General features: G+C 46.6%; 1 long non-coding RNA gene across 1 annotated transcript in view; it reads left to right on the top strand.

The window, feature by feature from the left end:
* The window catches only part of LOC147727805 (uncharacterized), a 113344-nt gene extending 95623 nt beyond the window's left edge, over positions 1 to 17721 (top strand). The window contains exon 3 of the long non-coding RNA XR_015309514.1: positions 14521 to 17721. This is a non-coding gene — a long non-coding RNA (uncharacterized LOC147727805). The remainder of the gene's footprint in view (positions 1 to 14520) is intronic.
* Positions 17722 to 24919: the final 7198 nt, after the last annotated feature.

The following is a 24919-nucleotide window of genomic DNA, read 5'->3' as shown; positions in this document are numbered from 1 at the left end:
GACTGAGAGACTGAGAGAGAGACTGAGAGACTGAGAGACTGTCAGTCTCGTCGACCCTTCTCCCCAGTCTCTACTTTTTCCTACGTAGTTTCTTGGTCCCCTTGCACTCCTTCTTTGGTCGTCGTTTTCTGCCATTGTCTTTCTTTCTGCTTTTCAGCTGTCCTCCGTCTGCTCTCAAGTTGCCAGCTGCTCTTTTTCTTTGTCGTTGCTCTCTCTTTTTGGCCTTGTTTCTGTTCTCTCGTTGTCCTCTTTCTGTTTCCTTTTTTTCAGTCTCTCGTCGTCTTGATCGTTGCTCTCTGCCCTCTGTTTTGCTTCTTGTGCCTTTCTTTCTACAGCTGCCCTTTGTTGTATTTGTCCCCTCAATCATTCTCTTTTGTTCTCTTCCTCTTTCTTTATTCCCTTAGTCTTCGCTTTGCTTGCTCTCAGCCTGTCTGTTCTCTTTGTTATATGTCATCGTTAGAAGGCCCATCATTTGGGCTGTGCTGTTGCTCATCAGGCATGGCCCTGGGACATCGCCTTGTAGAACATGAATGTCCTCTTTCTTTATTGTATCTCAGTTCCTCCGTGAATTTCCCCAAGTTGGTTATTTCTTTCCTTGCTCCCCAGGTAAAGACCTTTGCCTGGGACGCTCTCAGTGCCGGCTTTATTTCCATTCTCTCATATTCCGATATGCACATGACATTGCATGTTGCACCACTGTCCAGTACAAAGTCTGTTTCATGCGCTCCTACTCTTATCTTTGCATGGTCCGTCTTTCCTCTGGTGCCTCTGTCTGCTGGCAGTGTGGTCTCTCCTGCTTCTTCTTCCTCGCTCCGCTCGGTATGCACCTCCGACATGTGGTATAGTCTTTCTACTTTCACTTCGTCCTCTTCTTCGCCTGACCCTCGTGATGAACTTCTCCTTTCGTTGTCGACATACCTGACATGTCTTGTTGTTTGTTCCTGTTGTCTTCCTGTTCTCCCCTTGTCGTCTCCTCTGAATTGTGCACCTTGGCACATACTGGCGTAATGATTTCTTCCACCACATCTTCTGCACGTCTGGCCAAATGCTGGGCATGGACCTCTGTGTGGAAATTCCATTCCACACTTGTAGCATGTTCCTTCAGGTCGTCTCCTCTCTTTTTGTTCCTTCCAGTCATTCTTCCATCGGTCTGTGCGATATCTGTTTGTCGTAAAGTGTGCGTTCTCGATTTCAACGCTCTTCCCTCTTTCCATTTCTTTAGCGTGTTCCGTCGCTCTCGCCTCTGCTCTTGCTAGTGATAGGATGTTCTCCAATGAGGTCGGTTCCTTTAGTATTCTTGCTCTGAATCCGGTGTCGCGGCAGCCCTCTATGATCCGTAGTCTTATTGCTTGCTCGTTATCAAATTTGTCAAATTCACAATGTGTTACCAATTTTCTCAGTCTTGTTGCGAAGTCGTCTAGTGTTTCGCCGACTTGTTGACATGCAATGGTAAAAGTATACCGTTCAAAGTCAATGTTGCGCTGTGGGTCGAATTTGGCTGTTAGACATTTCTTTAGTAGGTCATATGTTTTTGTTTCTTCGGTGGGCAGTGTCACCAGGAGTTCTTCGACGTCGTCCCCTGCCAAGTTCAATAGTAGTCCCAGTTTCTTTCCAGCTGCTACATCTGTATCATCTACATATCTCTCAAACCGTCTGATCCACTTTTCCCACCTTATTCCTATTTGTGGCTCTGATAGGTTAAACGGTAGTGGTCTCCTGTATTGTGCGTTGGGCTTTGGATCCGCCATCCTTTCCTTCTTCCTTTTGTCTGCTCTGTCTTCTTTTATTTCCTTTTTCTTCTTCTTCTTCTGTTTTGTCTTTGTTTTTTCTGCCTTTTTCTTTTGTGCTCTTTTGTCCCTTTTTCTTCCTTTGTTTTAATTTATTTGTCCTCTTCTGTGCTATCTTTGTCCTTTTTCTTTTGTTCTCTTCTTTTCCTTGTGCTATTTATTTGTCTCTTTATTTTACTTCTTTATTTTCTCCTCTTCTTTATATCTCTTTTCCTTTCTTGTATATGCCTCTTTCTGGCACTTATTTCTTTATTCTTTTCACTTTCTTTGTATTCTTCCCTTTATTTCTCTTTCGGTGCCCTTTGTTTTTGTCTGTTCTTTGTTTCTTCCACTTTTTGCCTTTATTTCCTTTATTTCTTCGATCTTTGCGCTGTGCCTGACTCTATAAAATGGCCGCCGACGTTTCCTTTAACTTCATTGGCTCCTGCGCCTGTTCTTAAGATGGCCGCCGGCGTTCTCGCGAGACTTCCCGTCCAATCAATGCGATGCCTGACTCCAAGATGGCCGCCGTCGTTTCCTTCGCGGTGATTGGTTCTCGCGCCTGACTTGAAAATGGCCGCCGAGACTCTCGCGAGAGCTCGCGCCAATTTCCTTTCACTTCGCGCTTTCTACACGGCGCTTACCGGAGCCAGCAGTCTTCTTCTTCTCATCAGTCGGGGTGAGCTCCCGCTTTGTTGCGATACTTCAGGGCACTTTTTCCTTCTTTTCTCCACGACGCGATCCAGGGTGGGCTCCTGAATTAAGATCGCCAATTTTCTTCATCCGATGGGCACACGTCCAGTTCGCCTTCGTCGCCAGTTGTCGTGTCCACGACGTGGGCACCCCACAACGATCCACAGGACACAGGTTGGTGCTATCACGATTCTTTATTAGATTCTACATGCAGATGGCTGTACACACGTCTGTCCCCGTGGTCGCCCTGGTCAGATCTGTCCTCTTCCTGTCCCCTGCCGGATGTGGTGTCCGGTGACCTGGTCACCTCCCTCACGACCCACAGGGTCCTAGTGTCCTGTCCTCTGTCCCTACTTGTCAGGTCACCACACCCTCCTCTCCAGCTGTTCAGGGATGGTGGGCTCCATCAGGGGCATAGGGAGGGGTCAGAGCTTCGGGGGGAGAGCACTGTGGGCAGAGGCACTGTTACACTGGGACTACACCTCGTGCCCAGCCTAGTCTCCTTCACAAGTGCAGGAACTCGCCACCCACTCGACAACTGTGCTGCTCTGCACCCACCCCTTCTGTGCACAAGGTTATGGCACAGGGACAGGTGCACATGTCACCAAGCTTCCCTGAGCATGTCTGCTTCACAGGGTCTAAAGCCGGGCTGTTCATGGCTGGACCCTGCTAGGCATAGAGGACAGCCATTCATTATGTAAATTAGTCTCATTTAGAAATGTGAATGTTGTGCGTCTCTGGACAGTTTTAAAAGTTGCAAAGCCCAAGCTGGGATGGTGAGGCGTGCAGGTTGTGCTGCTAATCAAAAACCTTTCCAAAAGGTTGGCACGCATGAGCCTGACTTTACTGTTGTAATGTAGGAGGTAACTTGGCTGCTCCAAATAACACTGTTATAATAACGCGCAATTTGTAGGATTTAACGTTTTTCCTTTGAGCCTGTTGTAAATGTTGGGGTTCGACAAATACCAAGACAGCCTTGTTTTAATGCCACTAAATGCCTGTTTCTGCCCTTAGACTTCCTGCCTCTTTATCCTCTTGCTATTGAAGGTTCTTTTTCATCTATGCGTCCTCCCTTGGCAACTACTTTACTATCTTTCTCTTCCTCCTTCTTTCCATTTTCTGCCTTTCTCTCTCATGTTCAGTGTCAAAGTCTGATGAAAAAAAGTCAGGGAGCTTGCACTGGAGGCAAAGGAAAGGGAGAAACATAGGAAAGCAGGTTTGAATACCTGGGATTTAGCAGCACCCATTGAATTCTAGCATATCTGGATGTGCCTGGGAAAAAGTGTAATGTAGTCTGTCTCTGCTGTTGTGAAGTGCTCCTCTGTCTGCCGCACCAGATAAAACTGCAAAAAATAAAATGTGGATTCCTCTTGTCACTCTTTCACTAATCTTATGCCCCCATGGATTAAGGATACAGTTTTAACCTTTGATGACAGAAATAAATACAGATCTAATTATAATAGGTGAATTTCAGAGTGTGAAAGTGGAGCTTTTGGGGATAATCCCGGCTTTCATGGATTGCCAAATGGTGTGATAATATACAAACACTTGATTCAGGATGATTGTGCGCTGCACAAAACCTCCCTTGTGCTTGACTTTATAGTCTTGTTAGCCTATTTTGCTCCATCCGTCATTATCTAGGCCACATTATGGGGTACATATCACTGGAGCCAAAGGTGGAAGTGGGTGGAGTCAGGAAAGTGGGTGGTGGCCTCCTATGAAAACATTTGAGCACCGGCACTTCTTTTTTTACAAATTAAGCACTGTGTAAAGGCATTGCGCAGAGTTACCTCGGCTCATTCAAAAGTATTGCAGGGTTTGCCAAATGTTCATGCAGCCAGTGCCGAGCTTCTCTGGGTAGATTTTTTTCTGGATTATTGCCCTTCAGCAACATATAGTAACACGTCAGTTTGAGGGTGAAAGGTAAATGGATTTTCGGCTAAGTACCTCTCCCAAAATGCAGGTGTATCCGCATGGGCTCCTCAGCCAGCGACTCTAAGAAGGAGCCCCAGGGGCGAGGGTCGCATGCTGCCTGGCATCACTATCAGCACACGTGTCACCTATGCTCCTCACATACACAGCACTGGCAACATATGGCCAACATCTCAAAATCTGTGAGTGAGCTAAAGTCACTCTGACTCAGTCTTGCCTCAACCATAATGTATCTGGGGGAAAGTTCGAGATGAACAGAGAGCGAGAGAAAAAGAGACAAGGACGGGAGTCTGAGAAAAGTCTAGGAGGCACAGAGAAAGACAGGGAGAGGCAGACTGAGAAGGAGAGGGAAAGGGAAAGAGAGCTCGAGACAGATAAAGACATCTATAAGAACCAACAGGAGAGTGAAATATGGAAAGATAGAGCGAAAAACAGATAGAAACGGAAAGAACGTGACATAATGCAAGAGAGAGAAGGTAGAAAAGCAAGCATTTGCAATGCAATAGGTCTCGCATTAGGATAGTTTGAGCTATTGGTATTGTAAATGACAAATTTTATATTTATGTGTCGGTTTTGAAAATAGCTAAATTAATAGCTTTGTCATTTACAATGCCAATAGTTTTAACTTTCGCAAATGTGACACCTATAGCATTTGTAATGCAATATGTGTTGTATTTATGTGACTTAGATGTATTGATATTACTAATAACAATGGCTTTTAATTTTTAATAATGAATACTTAAATAAAAGTTATTGTAATTTATAATGGCAATAGCCAAAACTTTTGTAAATTACTTTTCTGAAGATTATGTTCAGTGTATTTTATTGTGACGAAAATCCAAGAACAGAAGTGAAATATTAACATCTTTTTATGACATTTGTAATAAAGCTTCATAAATTGAGAGAACATATTTATACCAGTTATTGTTGAATGAGTGCACAGATTGATGCTGTGGTGGCGCGGAGTGATGCTGTGGCGTTCAGTGATGCTGTGGTAGCGCATAGTGATGTTGTGGTATCCCTGAGTGATGCTGCGGTGGTGCTAAATGATGCTGTGGTGATGCGATAGATAGATAGAGTGAGTGCGATAGATAGAGAGAGGGCGATAGAGGGAGGGCGATAGATAGATAGAGGAAGGGTGATAGATAGAGCGAGGGTGATAGATAGAGGGAGGGCGATAGATAGAGGAAGGGTGATAGATAGATAGAGGGAGGGCGATAGATAGAGGGAGGGTGATAGATAGATAGAGGAAGGGTGATAGATAGATAGAGGGAGGGCGATAGATAGAGGGAGGGCGATAGATAGATAGAGGGAGGGCGATAGATCGACAGATAGAGTGAGGGCAATAGACAGATAGTGAGGGTGATAGAGTGATGGCAATAGATAGTGTGAGTGCGATAGACAGAGTGATGGCAATAGATAGTGTGAGTGCGATAGACAGTGATGGCAATAGATAGTGTGAGTGCGATAGACAGAGTGATGGCAATAGATAGTGTGAGTGCGATAGACAGAGTGAGGGCAATAGATAGATAGACAGAGTGAGGGCGATAGATAGAGTGAGGGCGATAGATAGAGTGAGGGCGACAGATGGAGTGAGGGCGACAGATGGAGTGAGGGCGACAGATGGAGTGAGGGCGACAGATGGAGTGAGGGCGACAGATGGAGTGAGGGCGACAGATGGAGTGAGGGCGACAGATAGAGTGAGGGCGACAGATAGATAAATGGTGATAGACAGATAGAGTGGGGGTGTAATTATGTGGCGTGTAATTATGTGGCACTGAGTGGTATTTGGAGTATATGTTGCATTGAGTGCAGTGTAATTATGTGGCGTGTAATTATGTGGCACTGAGTGGTATTTGGAGTATATGTTGCATTGAGTGCAGTGTAATTATGTGGCGTGTAATTATGTGGCACTGAGTGGTATTTGGAGTGTATGTTGCATTGAGCGCAATGTAATTATGTGGCGTGTAATTATGTGGCACTGAGTGGTATTTGGAGTATATGTTGCATTGAGTGCAGTGTAATTATGTGGCGTGTAATTATGTGGCACTGAGTGGTATTTGGAGTGTATCTTGCATTGAGCGCAATGTAATAGTGTGGCGTGTAATTATGTGGCACTGAGTGGTATTTGGAGTGTATGTTGCATTGAGTGCAGTGTAATTATGTGGCGTGTAATTATGTGGCACTGAGTGATATTTGGAGTGTATGTTGCATTGAGTGCAGTGTAATAATGTGGCGTGTAATTATGTGACACAGTGGTATTTGGAGTGTATGTTGCATTGAGTGCAGTTTAATTATGTGGCGTGTAATTATGTGGCACTGATTGGTATTTGGAGTGTATGTTGCGTTGAGTGCAGTGTAATTATGTATCATATAATTATGTGGAGTGTATGTTGTATTCAGTAGAATGTAATTGTGTGGCGTGCCTTATGTGGCACTGAGTGGTATTGTTTAGAGTGTATGTTGCATTGAGTGCAGTGTAATTGTGTAGCATATAATTGTGGCACTGAGTGGCATTGTGTGGAGTGTGTGTGGCATTCAGTAGAGTGTAATTATGTGGTGTGTAATTATGTGGCACTGAGTGGTATTTGGAGTGTATGTTGCATTGAGTGCAGTTTAATTATGTGGCGTGTAATTATGTGGCACTGATTGGTATTTGGAGTGTATGTTGCGTTGAGTGCAGTGTAATTATGTATCATATAATTATGTGGAGTGTATGTTGTATTCAGTAGAATGTAATTGTGTGGCGTGCCTTATGTGGCACTGAGTGGTATTGTTTAGAGTGTATGTTGCATTGAGTGCAGTGTAATTGTGTAGCATATAATTGTGGCACTGAGTGGCATTGTGTGGAGTGTGTGTGGCATTCAGTAGAGTGTAATTATGTGGTGTGTAATTATGTGGCACAGAGTGGTATTTGGAGTGTATGTTGCATTGAGTGCAGTGTAATTATGTGACGTGTAATTATGTGGTGCTGAGTGGTATTTGGAGTGTATGTTGCGTTGTGCGCAGTGGAATCATGTAGCATAATTATGTGGAGTGTATGTTGTATTTAAGAGTGAGGGCGATAGAAGGAGTGAGGGCGATAGAGTGCGGCCGATAGATAGAGTGAGGGCGATGGATAGAGTGAGGGCGATGGATAGAGTGAGGGCGATGGATAGAGTGAGGGCGATGGATAGAGTGAGGGCGATGGATAGAGTGAGGGCGATGGATAGAGTGAGGGCGACGGATAGAGTGAGGGCGACGGATAGAGTGAGGGCGACAGATAGATATATAGATAGGTAGGTGGCGGCTGAGCCTACGGCACAGAAACCTAAGCGAGGCTGACAGCAGAGGAGCCGACAGGAGGAGCGGACTATGTCGAGGCTGCCAGAGGCTGGAGCAGCCTGGCAGCAGAGGTGGGAAGGAGGCGACTGGCAACAAGGGGAGCTGGTGAGGACCTACTTTCTCAATGTAATATTATTTGTTGGTGTACCACTGGTAATTGAATCTGAACTAATTGATCAAATATTTCAGCGGCCTTGGGAAGATGTTGAAAGACAGAGGGAAAAGCTGCATTTTGGCGCATCCTGAATGTCAAGAAATGTTGCAAATGATGTCTGTGTGAATTAAAACTATGGATCCTTCCTGAGTGATGTCATTGTTTAGGGGCGAAATACGTTTATTCCTCAATTATGTCAGATACCTTACACCAGGCACCAAATAATAGAACTAGCAGAAACGAAAAGATGTGTGCACATGTACATTTAAAAATATTCAGGGCTTATTGTGTGCATATGTACATTTAAAAAAATTCAATGCATAGTTTATCGCCATTTGCAAAACAAATTCGATCATTCTAAATCTAGGCCCTAAAAAGGCAAAGACAAACCTACAGATCTATAAATGCTCCCATTTTTCTGATTAAATACATCTTGTCAGGAGATATTACATTTCTGCAATTTAGTGCTGTAAGTTTGGTAACTAAGTGGTTATTCTAGATCTATTAACTGTGCCGTAAAGTGTATCTCCCCGATTTCACAATGTAAACAATTTAGTTGCATTTTATCCATGTGTATGTATGCCCGTGTCGATTTCCCGCATTATCCTATTATATTTTTTATTGTATCGATTGGAGAATATCCCCAATAAAAGGTTCTTCCCCGTGCGAATCCTGAATGCTTAGAATTCAGTGTGCCCTCAATGGAAAGCAAAGATGTGCGCGCCCCATACGTGGCCACACAATCACTTTAAGTGGAGAAATGCCCCCTGGCCGCGGTAGATGGACGTGGGCGTGCCGCAGGGAGTTCAGGGGCCGCGGGGGAGCTGCGTTCAGTTTTTCCCAATTAACACTTGAGTGTGGGACCTTTGGCACTGCTTCCGAAATTTAGCAGGATGTAGGGCAGTCTAAGGAGCGCTGGAGTGGAAGCGGTCGGTACAGAGGCTGGTTCTGCACTGTCGTTTCCAAATACTGCTTGTCAGATTGAATATAACGTCACTAGACAATATGTTCCAGAATGTGCAAATCTTACACCATCATGTGCAGGAGAGTGTCTAAAGTAACACAACCTCCTCGGTATGGAATACTGTTATTTCTATCGCAATCTTAAGTACTTCTTCACGGGTGTAGAATTAAAACTATAGATCCTTCCTGAGTGATGTCATTGTTTAGGGGCGAAATATGTTTATTCCTCAATTATGTTAGATACCTTACACCAGGCACCAAATAATAGAACTAGCAGAAACGAAAAGATGTGTGCACATGTACATTTAAAAATATTCAGGGCATATTGTGTGCATATGTACATTTAAAAATAATAGTACTTCTTCACGTGTGTAGCATGACCTCAGTGGAACCTGTTTTGGTATCATTCCTGCAGATAGAAGCCAAGCTACCCCTGATTTTGGAAGCCTGACCATGGGAGGATATCGGGGAGGAGAACAGTGCCTCACCAAGGCTGCACCTGGAACACCACGGATGAACATCGGGGGGGGGAGTCTTAGAGGGTAGCACAGGAAAGACTTCAAGCCAAGACATGTAATCCTATGGACGCTTGAAGCAGTAATGACATTAGAAACAAGGCAGCGCTGGGAGGGGGGCTTGGCAGAAATGCGAGTCACGGCCTAGCGGCCGTGGAGTGTGAACCAGTGGGTGGGGAGGCAGGAGCAAATGCTAAGGGGAGCCTTTGAAGAGCAAGGCAGGGGGATAGAAGTGCGGTCACGAGCACGTGCACTTCTACAAATCCGCATCGTGAAGTCAGCTTTGTGGTTTGACTGCAATAGGTCTCTCTGCGAGACCTAAAAACCCTTAGACTATGATAAAACAAGCATTTACAATGCAATGGTCTCGGCAATATTATAGGTAGAGCTATTGGCATTGCTTATTATTATTTATTTTTTTATCCCTAAGAAAATGTTATTGTCATTTCTATTGTCAATAGCTTAAGTGTTTGCATATGTGTTACATATTGCAGAAGACATATTGCATTAGCAGAGAGAGAGTGAGGTAGCGAGATAGAGAGGTATTGAAATAGAGAGTGAGTGATGTAGTGAGAGAGTGAGGTAGATAGAGAGTGAGGTAGTGATGGAGAGTGATGTGAGGTAGTGAGATAGAGAAAGATTGATGTATTGAAAGAGAGAGTGAAGTAGTGAGTGTTAGTGATGTTGTGAGGTATTAAGATAGAAATAGAGTGATGTAGTGAGATAGTGAGGTAGTGAAAGAGAGAGTGTAAGTGACTTAGTGTATTTGAGAGTGAGGTTGTGAGATAGAGTGAATTAGTAATTTAGAAAGAGAGAGTGAAGTTGTCAAATATTCTACATACCCGTATGTAAACATGCATATGTATAATTGTTGCTACAGAGTCTATGAAAGTGACTTTTTATTTAACATTAAACATTAAGATGCATTTTCGATGGGAAATGGCTTTGTAAATATACCTTGGGTGCCTTTTGATAACTCTACGTGGAATTCTGCTTTTGTTTGACATGTCCAGTTTGGTTTCTTCATTTCAAATTTCATATAGATCGATCAAAGGAGGGCTAAATTATTCGGGGTGAAGTAAAAAAGTAATATTTTACGTTTCAGATTCCATAGGATGTTTTCCTCGTTATTAAAACAAAAACTGCGGAACAGATTTATACCAAACCTGGTAGAACTTTAAACAAAGAATAAACCCTTTTTTAAATTGGTGTAAGTCAATTTAGACGTTTTTGGAGTATTTCCATTACAGATTGTGTGGCTGGGCTTCGATTGGTTAGCTTTACATATGTTTTGATCTTAAATTTGCAAATTATCTGATCAATCTGACTGGCTACTGTAACTGAACCAGTGTGTTGTGGCCACCAAGAACAAGTTGTGGGATTCGGGACTATTCACAAATCCTTAATGGCATAAAAATTTGGAAAAAATAATGGTAATGGAGGTGCATCCCTGACCTAGGGGATGATGCTGGGTTATTATGGAGGAACAGATACTAGCTTAAACATTTTTAATAAAACTTTTTTTTTCACCATAGAGGATAGGCGAAGCCCATATCCTGTATCCAGAAATAGGCCCAAATGTTAAGTCTAGAACATTGAGTTAAACAACTGTTAAAACCCTTTCAATATGTTGCGAAAGCCAAAGTTTCAATTCTGATCTGTGATCCCAGAAAAAACAAACCCTGGGGCCTATGATTCTCAAAGGGAGCAGCCTCCATTCTGGTTCTCTAGATACTTTCCAAAGCCTTTAAAAACACAAAAAGGAAACTCTGATTATGCTGAAACGTGGGGAGCTCCAAGTGCTGGGAACACGGCATTGCCAACGGATGTACCCTATGCTCAGAGCCTACTGATCTGTGGGTTCTGGGGCACAGGGTTTGGGTGCAGAATATAGTGAAAGACAGTACACTGTCCCCACAGATGCTGCAAATGACCAAAGGCACATTATAGTTGCGTAGCTGCTGGGTGATGGTAGGTGTCCTGTGTCCTGTTCTTGTTGGATGGAGGCTAAGCAAAGCACACATCTGTGCTTGTGGGTTTCTTTTTCTGGGTAGGTGACATGAACTGTCATTACGAAAACTATAATATCCACTGAAAAAGTTTACAAATGTCATTAGAAACAAAGGCAAAAAAACAATGATGGATGAAATGTTTGAATGAATATCAGATCATGGAATTTACTCTGGACTGCATTCAGGGATATTTCTTTTTGCTTCCTGTACCACCAAAGTCAGAGGCCACCGAAGTCATCTGCGGCGTACCCCAAGGGTCCTCACTCAGTCCCACCCTCTTCAACGTATACATGAGCCCCCTCGCGGCCATCGCTCGCCAACACAACCTCAACATCATCTCCTACGCGGATGACACTCAATTGATCCTATCACTCACCAAAGACCCTAACACAGCCAAAACCAACCTACATGAAGGAATGAAAGAAGTAGCTGAGTGGATGAAGCACAGCCGTCTGAAACTGAACTCAGACAAAACAGAAGTCCTTATCTTAGGTACCTCCCCCTCCGCATGGGACGACTCTTGGTGGCCAGAGGCCCTTGGAAAAGCACCCATCCCGACGGACCACGCACGGAACCTGGGCGTCATCCTGGACTCCTCACTCTCTATGAACCGACAAGTCAACGCTGTTTCATCATCTTGCTTCAACATTCTTCGCATGCTCAAAAAAACATTTCGCTGGATCCCCACCGACACCAGAAAAACGGTCACCCATGCTTTGGTTACCAGCCGCCTGGACTATGGAAACACCCTATACGCCGGTATCACCGCAAAACTCCAGAAAAAACTCCAACGCATCCAGAACGCATCAGCTAGAATCATACTAGACATCCCGCGTAAAGACCACATCTCTAACCACCTGAAAAACCTCCACTGGCTCCCCGTCAATAAGAGGATTACTTTCCGCCTCCTAACCCACGCACACAAAGCACTCTACGAACTTGGACCCGAATGCCTCAACACACGACTTTCCTTCTACACCCCCTCCCGCCAGCTACGATCCTCCAACCAAGCCTTTGCCACCGTACCTCGCATCAATAAAACCACCATGGGAGGTAGATCCTTCTCCTACCTCGCAGCTAAAACCTGGAACTCACTCCCCACTCACCTTCGTCTCACTAAGAACCACCTAGCATTCAGAAAGCAACTTAAAACTTGGATATTCGACAAGTAACTCCCCACCCTTCTTCAAGCGCCTTGAGACCCTCCGGGTATGTAGCGCGCTATATAAATTCTTTGACTTGACTTGACTTGACTGTACAAATCATCCTTCGCCGTTCTTTAGTAGGAATTGTCCATCATGAACAGGTAGGTTTCGTTTGATGTGAATGGAAGCACAAAAGACCCGGACTAGTTTGGACTCTGTTGGCACTCATCAGCAAGGAGCAGCTTAAGGTCTATGGTACTCGGAGCTACATGACCTGTGTCCGGGCATTCCTGTAACTCCTAGGGAATCCTATTGAGAAAAACAAAAAATCCACATGCTGTCCAGAGCGCACAACCAGCGAAAAGGAAGCGGCGATTGACTCACTCACGGCTGCTCTTGCCACACCGACCTGCGGGGGACGAGGAAGGGACAGAAAAGGAAATACTTTCTCTGCATTAGCAGCGCTCTCCCCCTCCCTCGCAGCCAGCGTGGAAAACAGACCCACTCCTACCCGAGAGGCGCAATGATGAAAGGCGGAGGTCTGCGTGGCCAGCGGTGAGTGCACTCCCCGGCCCCACACACCGCAGCCCCCACCTGAGCTCACCTTCCGCTGCTGCTTCTCCCAGGCGGGGTCCAGCAGGAGGTCCCGGGCCCAGTCGTCCTCCGGGTGCATGTAGTTGTTGGTCTGGGTGTCGTAGTGGTCCATGCTTGCTTCTGTCCCTGAGCCCCGGCCTAGAGTGCTTTGTGTGGGTCTCAGCCTCCCCCTTCAGCTGCTGCCGCCACCCCCACAGTGCAACTCACGAGGCAGCCAGAGCTACAGAGGACACGGACAGACACGAACAGTGGGAGAGGGCGGGAACAGCGGGAGGGGTGGGAGGAAGGACAGCGGGAGCCACGAACAGCGGGAGGGGGCGGGAGGGGGCGGGAGGGGGGACAGCGGGAGCCACGAACAGCGGGAGGAGCCAGGAGGGGGGACAGCGGGAGCCTCGAACAGCGGGAGGGGGCGGGAGGGGGGACAGCGGGAGCCACAAACAGCGGGAGGGGCGGGAGGGGGGACAGCGGGAGCCACGAACAGCGGGAGGGGGCAGGAGCCACAAACAGCGAGACGATTCTCATGGGAAGATAAAACAAATAATGGCGGACACAACGTCCAAGATTTTTTGGATTGGGGGCGTGTTCGGTGTTCTCAGAATGGGCGTGGCCTAAAAGTGGAAAGAAGAACACTGAACACACCTCCAAATCCGAAAAGGACGGAGCCTATTCAGAGGGACAGCTCTCTCTTCCAATGGCTGGCCTCAGTTTAGGAGGCCAGCCAATGGGAGAGAGGCAAAAACAGAGGTGGGACAAATAGTCCATACTAAGAATCATTAAATCTTGGTACTTTCGGTTCTGCCTTCGGCAGACCGGATATTACCTCGACCTAAACAGTGGGAAATAGATCAGAAGAGGCAAAGAGAGAGAAAGAAGAGACGAGAAAAAATAGGGAGGGACAGAAATTCAAAGATAGAGGTGAATGGAAAAGAGAGACACAGAGAGAAGAATAAAGTCAGACAGAGAAAGTCAGGAATACTCAAAAGAAATGCATTGAGAAAAGGGGAAAGAGAGAGAAGAGCTAGAGGAACAGAGAGCGCCAGGCTAAGAGCGAGAGAAGCCAAATAGAGACAGAAAGACGGAGAGATAAAGATGAAAAGACAGGTGGTGAGAGAGGCAAGGAGAGAGTGAGCAAGGCACCGACAGGGAGAAAGACAGAAGGTACATACATTCATAGCCATGATGCATGTAGGTAAGAGAGCAGGCTTCCGTGGGTGCGACTCTGCAGGAACATTCAGTGAGCGTCTCATCTCGCAGTTGAATGTTTTCCATCAGTCTGATCATTAAAAGAGGCTACATTTTAAGAGACATTGTGTCACGAGACAGGGGACTCGCTCATGCTTTTTCCATGTCCGCATTGAATTATTAGTAATGCCCGCACAGCAAACAAGCAGAGTAATCTTGATGTCTTTGTTTAATCCCCAGCCAGAAAACCCCCAACGAGGCGGCGCTTATTTGAAGACGAAGAAAGGCAGCCGGAGTGCGGTCCGGGGAAGATACCTATGGCTCCTCCCATGGGCTACTTCGACGACCCTAACAGGTTTTATTACGAGAGGACTGCAACAGAACTGCCTATACCACGGAGTTGGTACTTGCCCTCTTGGGACGACAAAACATCTACACCATGCATGAGGTCACCTTCCCTCGGCGATGACAGTTTTAACGTGTCGTTTGATGGCATCCCCGTGTACGACCAGTCACCATCGGGTGACGAATCTGACGTGTTTGTTTACGACGACGACGTTGACGATGACAAGTACTATGAACAAATCCTAAAATACATGGAACTGAAAAGGGCAAAGATTAACGCCGCTCAGGCCACCCCAGTGAGTAACATGTTTAGAGCACACAGACAGCCTTCTGAACAGGGATATTTTAAGGATTTTGTGGGCCCTGGGCCAAACATAGGGACCCTGTGCACATCAGCTTTGAATTGATGGTCCAATTCCAGCTTTTTCATGCCCTCTTTCTACGTCCAGGTCACTGACACTGCACAGGAGGACTGCTCCAAATTCTAAATGTGTTTTCTTCTGAGGAATATATGTGTGTTTTGAATACTGCATTATAGCACCAGCATACTAACGTTATTGCAGATAGGAGACCCACTACCACTTCTCAAATGTGATGTCCTGTTTTGATCTAAAAGAAACTTTTTATAGATGTTGCATGGTGTTGAAAACATTAACCCACCATTTCTCTGCAAAATGTCTGTAATGGACTACCACACATTAGCCAAATTAACAATGCATTGAAGGACAATTGTAATTGTAATTTATATTTATATAGCGCATTATCACCAACGGTCTCTAAGCACTTGCTTTGGGAACCCGTCCTGGTTTTTCCCTGTGAGATAACCCGTACTGGGCACCCCCAAGGTGAAAGCCAGGCATCCCGCCGCAGGGGGCCATAGTGGAGATTAAGCAAGCTATTGCCCAGAGTTGCAGAGTGTGACCCCGTGATTCGAGCAGGCACCAAAGTGAGAATTATCGAGTCCGTGGACATTTTGGGCTCAAGACCCTGCCGCGTCAGGAATTAACCCTGGTCCCGGGTCTGACCTCTGCTTCATGGTCTGCCTCTTCTAATCATTGAGCCACACTTCTCCACAATGGTATTGAAAACAATCTATGTTTAAAAATCATTCAAGGTCATCAAGGCAAGACTGTGTGGTGAACAGAAGCAGCTCAACCAAGGGGCTCCCTTGAAGGCTGGGGCCCTGGGCCTGAGGCCACTTTTCCTATGCCTTAAAAAGTCTTTGCTTCTGAAAAGTCTGCACAGTAGAGGGTTCAAATTAAACAGCAATTGGATTTGTGATGTTGTGCGGAGTAAGATCACAAAAGTTCCTAAAAGCATTAAAAATAATTTCTGTGTAGTATTTCAGCAATTAAACTTTAGAGGGCCTCGACCAAGATTACAACCCCATGCGACCCTCCCTCCCCATGCGACCCAGCGGTCCCCCCACCCACCTTCGAGCCAGGCTGGTCACTACTGGGGGTGGGGGGGGGTCAATAATAATGTTTGAAAAAAATAATCTACCTTTCTGCCAGCCCGGGCCCCGCCTCACTGCTCCTGCTCTCAGGAACAGAAAGCATGCAGCCTACCTCCCCTAAGCCAGTCACATCGCTCCAGTGGAGCATTGTGATTGGTCGGGATGCCAACAGGGGATGTAGGGGATGGCATGTTCTCCATGTAGGCTGAGCCTACATGCAGAGGTGCAGAGTGCTTATCAGTGGCGGCTCCCTTATAAGGGAGAAAAAGGCGGTGACTCCCCAAACCATCCTGCCTCACTCTGCATCTAATTGTTATGATATTACAGCTTTTGCATGAAAGAAACGATCTTACAGATGGTTTGTTTGCATATAAAAGCTGTAACATCACCCTTCACCAGAAGAGGGCTCCTGGGGCTGTATTGCGCATGTGACAGGTGTGGGCTGTTCCAGCTATCCTTTCACAGATGCAATACATATCCGACATGCTGTACTAGCCTCAAGCAGTGCAGCATGTCAGATCATGGTGAATTGGGGCATGTCCGTCATGCACCCTTATGCCCTATCAGAAGCCACGATAATGTAAAAGGACAGCCTTCCTTCCTATCTGAGCCTCACCCTTTTTTTACTGAATCTGGGCAGTTGGAAATCATGATTCGTAAAGGGCACGTCAAGGACTGCCTCCGGTAAGTTATATATATTCTGCTAATGCATGCACCACGGAGCACAGACAGCGCCAGTGATAAGGGACATCATTTGTGTATGTAGCACAACAAGCCTGTGAAGCGTGGACTCGAAATGGACCCAGACGGAAGGGCTGACAAAAACAGCAGATCCACGATGTGAAAATAGATACTGAGAAGGAGTGTAGTTACTTTTTCTGTGTCATAAATGATCATTAAAATGTATTGATGTAGGTGGGGGGAGCATCAGGAGGAATTATGTTCATGGAGCACACAATGTGTGTTAAAATAGCTGAAAAGCAGTTGGAGAGGCTAGTCTTGCGATCAGCTCCTTCCTCCCCTTTGTTTCTCCCTCTTCTTGTATTCTTTTTCTTCTCTTTATGTTGTTTTGCTCTTTTTTCATTCTCTCCTCTTTCATGTTCCTTGTTGTACCATTGTTCTTCCTTTACTCTTTTTCTTTCTTGCTCTCTTCTTTCTACTCTTCCCTTTCTTGCTGTCAATCTCCTCTTTACTTCTTTCTTCTCTTTGTTTCTTGTCCTCTTACCTCTCACATTCCCATAACTCCTCACATCTCTTGTTCCCTCTTTTGCTTTTTCTCTCCTCTCTTCTCCTCTCATCTTTTCTTCTTTCTCTCCCTTCATGTTTTCACATCCTCTCCTTGTTTTTGTGTGTCCTCTCCCTCATCTACTTTGCTCATTCCTTTCTTTCCTTCTGCATCCCTGTTATATTTTATTCCACCATGGGACATTTTGGTGGGTGAGGGTTATTTTAGGAAAACAATCATTTTCCTCTGATAAAACTTACTATCGATAGGGCAGTCACAAGTGGACTTTTTTTGTTCATATACGTATGACAGGAGGCTGAGTCCACCTTGTACCTTCCCTCTCCCTCCCCCCTTTGGTTTACATTGTACACAGATAATTAAAACACTTTTAAACTGCCCTGTTGGCCCAGGCCGCATGGGTAAAAAACAAACTGTCAAATGTAGTATTGTTTTTGATGATGATGATGATGATGAAGAAAATTTATAATGCGCAGAAACAGTAACCCGCAGGTATCAAGGCGCCTAACAATATGATCAAAAGTTGAAACAGACGTCCTTACATATAGGCTTGCCGAAAGAGGAGAGTTTTTAGGGCAGTGCGGAAGTTCTGTAAAGACGGAAGGGATCTCAGGTCCAGGGGAAGATCATTCCACCATTTAGGGGCTAGAGTGGAGAAGGCCCTGCCACCCCATCTAGCTCTTCATACGCGGGGGGCTGTCAGAAGCAATTTCCCGGAGGAACGCAAGTTCCTTCCAGGGATGTAGTGGGAAATGATGGACCCAATTCCCGTGTCGCTATTTTTGGCGACGGCTCTGTAGGTCATGCATAAGACTTTGAATCGGATTCGATGTTCTACCGGTAGCCAATGCAGCGTTTTCCTGGCCGCAGTGGCCGAGGAACGTCTGGGAATATCCAGAACAAATCTGGCTATGGCGTTTTGGACTACCTGTAAGCGCTGCAGGTGGCTCCTGTTTAGCCCAGCATACAGCGCATTACAGTAGTCCAAACGAGAACCAATGAGTGCGACGGCTATTTGTTTTCTAGCCTGCAAGGAAAGATATTTCCTAATCCTTCGTAGGGTGTGAATCAAACCCCAGCAGGTGGAAACGGTTCTACTCACCTGGCTGCCCAAGTCAAGGGCAGGGTCTATCGTCACCCCGAGATTCTTGGCAGATGTTGTAGGGGAAGGGCATATTCCTAGTGAGTCAGGCCACCAGTTGGCTGACCAGATGTTTTCCTTTTTGCAAGGAATCAACATGTAAAGCAATTCCGCAGGTGGATGTAATTTATACCAGGCGGTTCTCTTGCAATCACACCCAAAATCACTCCCTCAGCACCAATGTGTGTTAGCAAAGATATCAGGCAGACTATGTGGCCCTAGCCCTACTACACCCTTCAGCTAATCCTGACCCTATACTCATGGGTTGGAGATAAACAACCCTCCCCCTGGTGCTAGGCTGATTGGAGCCAGTCACACTTAGTCAGGGTCCCCGGGAAGAAGGTAGTGGTAGGTAGCAGCACTGATTAGGAGGCAGTCAGTAAAAGGGAGTTTGGCCACCACTCGTAAAGTTCACCCACAGGATGCAGAGCAGAAGCAGGCTAAGAGGGATACTCATTAAAACAAAGGATTTGTCAATGTGTCCGTAAGAGCACGCTGTCTCTTGACCCACTTCCTATCGCTCTATTAAGCATCAGGGCATCCCAGTCAATCACTGTCACCACCCAGGCCCCATCCGGGCAATACGACCTGGCAACACAATGTCATTGGGGCTGGGTGAGGAGAGGGCAGTTGGTCCGCCTCACTAAGGGCACAAAAGGAACAATTGATGAATGGGGGATGAAGCGGGGGGAAGAAGCAGGGGAGCCTCTCGGAAGAATGAGGCACCCCGTCAGACATGTGTCGATCAAAGTATCACCCAGGCAATCCAGGGGCACCGGAACACAAATACGCTACCCAGTGCCTCCCTGGAAATGAGGCCCAACATCTGATGCATGGTGATCTGAGTTGCACCAGTCAGTTCCGTCAGACACAATGAAGAGTTGCAACTCCGTACCTCCTTGGAAAGGAGGCGCAACACCTGGTGCACATTGAGACTGGTTGCACCAGATAATACAGGTGACACACAAGTCACACACACAGGTGCACGTTTAGCATTGCCACATAAGGAAGAATGAGGCACTACTCTGGGTGTGCCCTCACCTCCATGCGTCGCAACCCCTGAATCGGACACTGCAAGCAATGAGCGTGCAATTGGCGTGTTGCACAAGAAAGATGCATTAGTCGACATAGCGGGCCACACCGGATCCTGCAACCAGTAAAAACACCCCCAACAAGACGCTTATGAGTGTTGAGGCCTCACAATGCAGGGGCCACACTCCTTCGATGCGGGTAGTACTTTTGGGGTTTTGCACAAGGCAATCCTGTCTCCAGGCGCACTACCAGTTGAGATCCAGCAGATGATGCAGGCATTTAAGAGGGTACTGCTCCCAAGTTTCACAAGTAGACAGTGAGGGTCCCTCATGGGAGGTCTTTGTTGTCCCAGTGACCTCCACAAGAGTACAGAGGGCAAGCCAAGAAGCCCTTGGAGAGCACACTTCAAGGTGCCACATGGTAGGAGGTAGTCATCCCAGGCCAGCCACTATTCAGGAAGGGGGCACAGTCCCTTTCAATGGCTGTAATCCTCCTTGTGCATAACAGATTCCTCTGGCATTGTACACAATGCAGTTCGAGGATGTCCAGTCCCACATCCCCACAAGTGCAACTCTACCCGTCTGAAGTATGTCACCAGTAGTTATACTGTAGTGTGCCTTTGAAGTTGAGGGTAGCTCAAAGGGTTTCCCTTCGAACCACAGATGTCTCCCCTAAATGTTATTCTCATCTGCCACGAGGCTATGCAGTGCAAATCTTAATCTTTAGTGGGTCAATGATCTGGTTCCCAGAGACCAAGTGTCAAAGCCTCTCCCTCCAACCTATCCAGCCAGGCCCTCAAATGGCAGAGGTCTGTTATTCCAGTTGCATGCCCAATGTTTATAGCTGTCACTGTGGAATGCATAGATGTGTTTCCCAAGCCTGATTGGTCCCTCATTCTGTCTTTCATCTGTGTAGCTTTTGCCTTCTCACTCTAAGTGCACCAGGTATGCCCAGACGTGCGTCCCAGGCTCACTGTGCCACTGGATTCCAGGTAGTCTGGCTAATGAGGTGCAATACCCCAAAATCAGCCCCAGGATGCTTGTTTTGGGTCAACGGTGGACCTAACATGTACGTTTGGGCTGGACTGTTCACAAAAGGAACAGGATTGAGACTGATTTACATATAGCTGGGTATAAAATGGGGTGGCTTGGTGAATAAAATAACAATGGATTTAATCCAGATTTCTTGACTGGGGGTGAATGTTTCATTTGTTCGGCATTCCTCCTATCATCTGTGTGTCTTTTGCTATCTCGCCTTAAGTGCGCCAGGTATGCCCAAACATTGGTCTCGGGCTCACTGTCCCACTTGATTCAAGCTACCTTGGCTGATGAGGGGTGATACACCGAAACCGGTCCCAGGATGCATGTTTCTGGGCCAGGGAGGACCTTTTCTTGGCAGTTCGGGCTGGACTGTTGCCATGAGAAACAGGGTCAAGACTGATTTGCATATGTGTTAGATTTGGGGGTCTCTGGTTGGCACAGGTATGCACTTGTGACAAACAGGGACCCTCTCCTCTAGTCAGGGCAAGGGAACTACCCTTCAAGAATAACCCCTGCTCACCCTCTAGGTTGCATGGCGCGAGCAGGCAGGGCTAATCCTCAGGGCGCAAGTCAGTTGAGCATTTATGAATATCCACAGTAAAAACTAATGACCCACCACAAATAGACTAGTTTAGGAAAAAAGGGGGCCCCTGCCTAATCGGATGAACCCTGGCAAGGAAACAACAAGTGGGGGTAAGGACAGAACAAAAGTGCACCGGGTTATGTGCCTGGTAGGGAAAGGGAAGGAAAACTAACTAACTAATGACTGGAAACACTCTAGTGTTAATTTCTTATGATATTTTATTTTTATAACATCTTTTTTTCTTAGCAATTGTTTTTCTTAATTCATTATAAGTACAAATTATTATAGATAAAAAAGACAATACATGTGCAAATGGTGAGATACTAAACAATTAGATTGATTATAAAAAAATACAGAAGTTCATTCCTTTTCAACGCGTTTCGGCGTGAGCCTTCTTCAGGAAGTCTGTATTCATGCACCAATATCTTAAACTACTGGCGGATGAAGCACGAGCGGTTGCTAGTATACTGGAGTATACTATGGAAATCAGTCCACCTGCTGGTTTGTAGTAGTCGGGTAAGTACTCTGACGGTGGTCTATGGGTGCGTAGACGATAAGTCCTCCTATGTTCACTGATTCTATTGGTTGATTAGCGTGGTAAGGTGTCAACTTTCATGGATCTGGTGGGGACTCCATCTAGTAATTTTGAAAATCCGTCCGTCGCCCGTTCGTCTGTCAGCATTGGCGGACCCTGCTGACAGACGAACGGGCGACGGACGTTGACATGAAAGTTGACACCTTACCCGTATAAAACCAGCGTCTTCTGATTGATGGTACCATATACCTTAACATAGTTATTTTAAGTGGAGTGAATACCATGCTAATCAACCAATAGAATCAGTGAACATAGTGACTTATCGTCTACGCACCCATAGACCACCGTCAGAGTACTTACCCGACTACTACAAACCAGCAGGTGGACTGATTTCCATATTATAATCCAGTATACTAGCAACCGCTCGTGCTTCATCCGCCAGTAGTTTAAGATATTGGTGCATGAATACAGACTTCCTGAAGAAGGCTCACGCCGAAACGCGTTGAAAAGGAATGCACTTCTGTATTTTTTTATAATCAATCTAATTGTTTAGTATCTCACCATTTGCACATGTATTGTCTTTTTTATCTATAATAATTTGTACTTATAATGAATTAAGAAAAACAATTGCTAAGAAAAAAAGATGTTATAAAAATAAAATATCATAAGAAATTAACACTAGAGTGTTTCCAGTCATTAGTTAGTTAGTTTTCCTTCCCTTTTCCTACCAGGCACATAACCCGGTGCACTTTTGTTCTGTCCTTACCACCACCACAAATAGACACCAGGCTGTAGATTATGTAAAAATACTGGTACTTTATGTAAAAATATAGGATTTGAGGCAGTTACTATTACAAGACAAATAACACAATCACAATATGACCATAGTGCTTAGTTATGAATAGGAGTTCTTTAGTGGGTTTTACCAAGGCTTGTTGATGGGTCTCGTGTGCTCCGCATGCACTGGCAATGTGACCCGATGATCCGTGTGTGCACAACAGGGAAAACAAATGGTGCGGACCCTGGATCCGGTAATTGCACAATGGACTTGGTGAAGGATGTTCCCGGTGCTGCAGGCGCGGGGCGTACTCGTTAGGTATACCGGGATCGGACAAGCATACTGTTGGCGTACTCTTCGGGTACCCGCTGGCAAGGTCAAGCGTACTGCTGGCGTACTCGTTACAGTACAGGCACCTAGCGGCGGGTACTCGGCCAGTACCAGTGGCTGAATCAGGTGTGGTGCGGACACTTCTATCTACGCGCCATACCTTCCGTCTAATTTACAGGGGATCAAAAGCGTGTGACCTCTCGATACCCTGGAGTACTGCGGCGGTACGCTACCAGCGTACGGGCAGGCGGCGCCTCGCACAAGACTCCGGGCTTCCAGCTGCCGGGGCGGCCAAGTGCAGTGCGGCCCGGGGGAACAAAGGGGCAGGATGCGGGTGGACCGGCTTAGCGGGGCACTGTTCCGCGAAAAGCGGTGGAGCTCGAGGCGGGGGCGGCCAGGCACGAGCTGCCAAGGCGGGTCGAGGCGCACTTCAGGCGAGGCCACGGCGGCACAGAGGGGTCAGGCTGATCGCAGTAAATCGTCAGGGAAGGCAGGATGAGCCCAATGGTCCCGGGGCTCAGCTGAGGGGGCTAGCTCTGTTTCAAGCCCTTGAAGATCAGTTCCAGGCACAAATCTGCAAATCTCCTTCCGTGTAGCAAGGCACCAGCTGCAGTCCAGTCCCCCAGGTCAGGGACAGTTCTTCTTCTTTCAGCTTCTGAGGGTCCTTCTCCTCAGGCAGAGGTTCGTCGTGGTTAGAACAGGATCTCCTTTCTTAGGAGCAGGCTCCTAAATTTATAGTCAGTTTCTTTTGTCTTTTCAGGCCAGTGGGGCCTTTGCATAGTTCCATTCAACTCTGGAGCACTTTGTTGTGCAGCCCCTGGCTGCTTCTTTCAGTATGTTGGGCAAGGACAGCAGACGGTCTGCAGGAGGTGGAGCCAGCATTGTGAGGACAAGTACAGTCCGGAGCACTCTGTGGACAGTCCTCCCTCTTCCTGGACCAGGTGCAGGGCAGAGTCATCAGTCGTTCCCCATGGGGCGGAGCCAGCATTGTGGTGGCAGAGCACAGCCCTATTCAGAGTCAAGGGGCACTCCCACCAATCATCCTGGTGTAATCCCTCCATTCACCACCTGTCATCCCCAGCCCTGTCACTCACAAAACCCAGACAGCAGATACACATCCTGGCAGAGGTGGGCTGAAATGGTTAGGCAAGCAAATTCTAACTTTCTAAAAGTAGCATTTGCAAACACAGAATATTAAAATAAACTTTACTAAAAGAAGTATTTTATTATTCTGAGTTCAGGCGTACTAAACTTGACCTTCTACCATGTTCCATGAGCCTGCTGGGATTATAGGGTGTAATAATTCCATCAGCCCATCCTGGCCTATGAGAACAGGTAGCCTTCCAATAGTGAAAAACAAAAATGGCTGTAATTAAGTATTAGGACATGCCCCACACATCAGGGCTTGTCCTACCTTATGCTTACAATGCACCCTGCCCTTGGGCCTACCATAGGGGTGATTCACATGAAGTAAAGGGATGGTTTAGAGGCTGGCAAGTGTGTGCACTTGCCAGCCAGCATGACAGTACCAGACTGCATGCAGGTTTTGCAATGGCAGATCTTAGACATAATTTAAAAGGCTGCTTCTCTGCTAAGCTGCCGCAGCGCTCTGCGACCGAGCTCCTGTTAGAAGCCCCCCTGTCAAGACTTCCCGGTATGGCGCGAGTTTGATTTGTCGAGGATGATAGCACTGACTCCCCAGTAGGTGAAAATCTGTCCTGAAGCTGGTTTTGTGGGGGCAACCCGGCGCCGCTCTTGTCACCTTTGACCCGAGTGGAGTCTATTTTTCTTCTCTGTGCCGGGTCTTTATTGTTGTGTGCACGTCAGAGCTCCTGTACTGCTCCGTGGCGGACTTGGCGTTTCCCATGCTGCAAACAACCCCGCTGAGCTTGCGGCTTTGGTCTTTGGCCGTGCAGGAGCTCAGAAGGGGCAGAAAGGCACAAAGTCTCGTGCACGCTACCTGCGGCAGCTCTGCTGGGACTTACTGGTGCGAGGCGGTGGTGGAGGAGGCTTTGCCAGTCTCCGCCGTGGCGGCAGAAGGATCAGAGTTAGCCTGTTTAGAAGAGAGCGGTAAGACTGGCGTTTCTGCTCATCTCCCTGCATTATTTGTGTCGCCTCAGCTATCTAATCATGAAAACAGAAGTAAGCGTGGGTGG

This window comes from Lissotriton vulgaris, chromosome 3_1, assembly GCF_964263255.1.
Source record: "Lissotriton vulgaris chromosome 3_1, aLisVul1.2, whole genome shotgun sequence".
In the NCBI taxonomy this organism is placed as follows: domain Eukaryota; kingdom Metazoa; phylum Chordata; class Amphibia; order Caudata; family Salamandridae; genus Lissotriton; species Lissotriton vulgaris.
The sequence above is the reverse complement of the archived record's forward strand: the minus strand, read 5'-3'. Positions and strand labels throughout refer to the sequence as shown.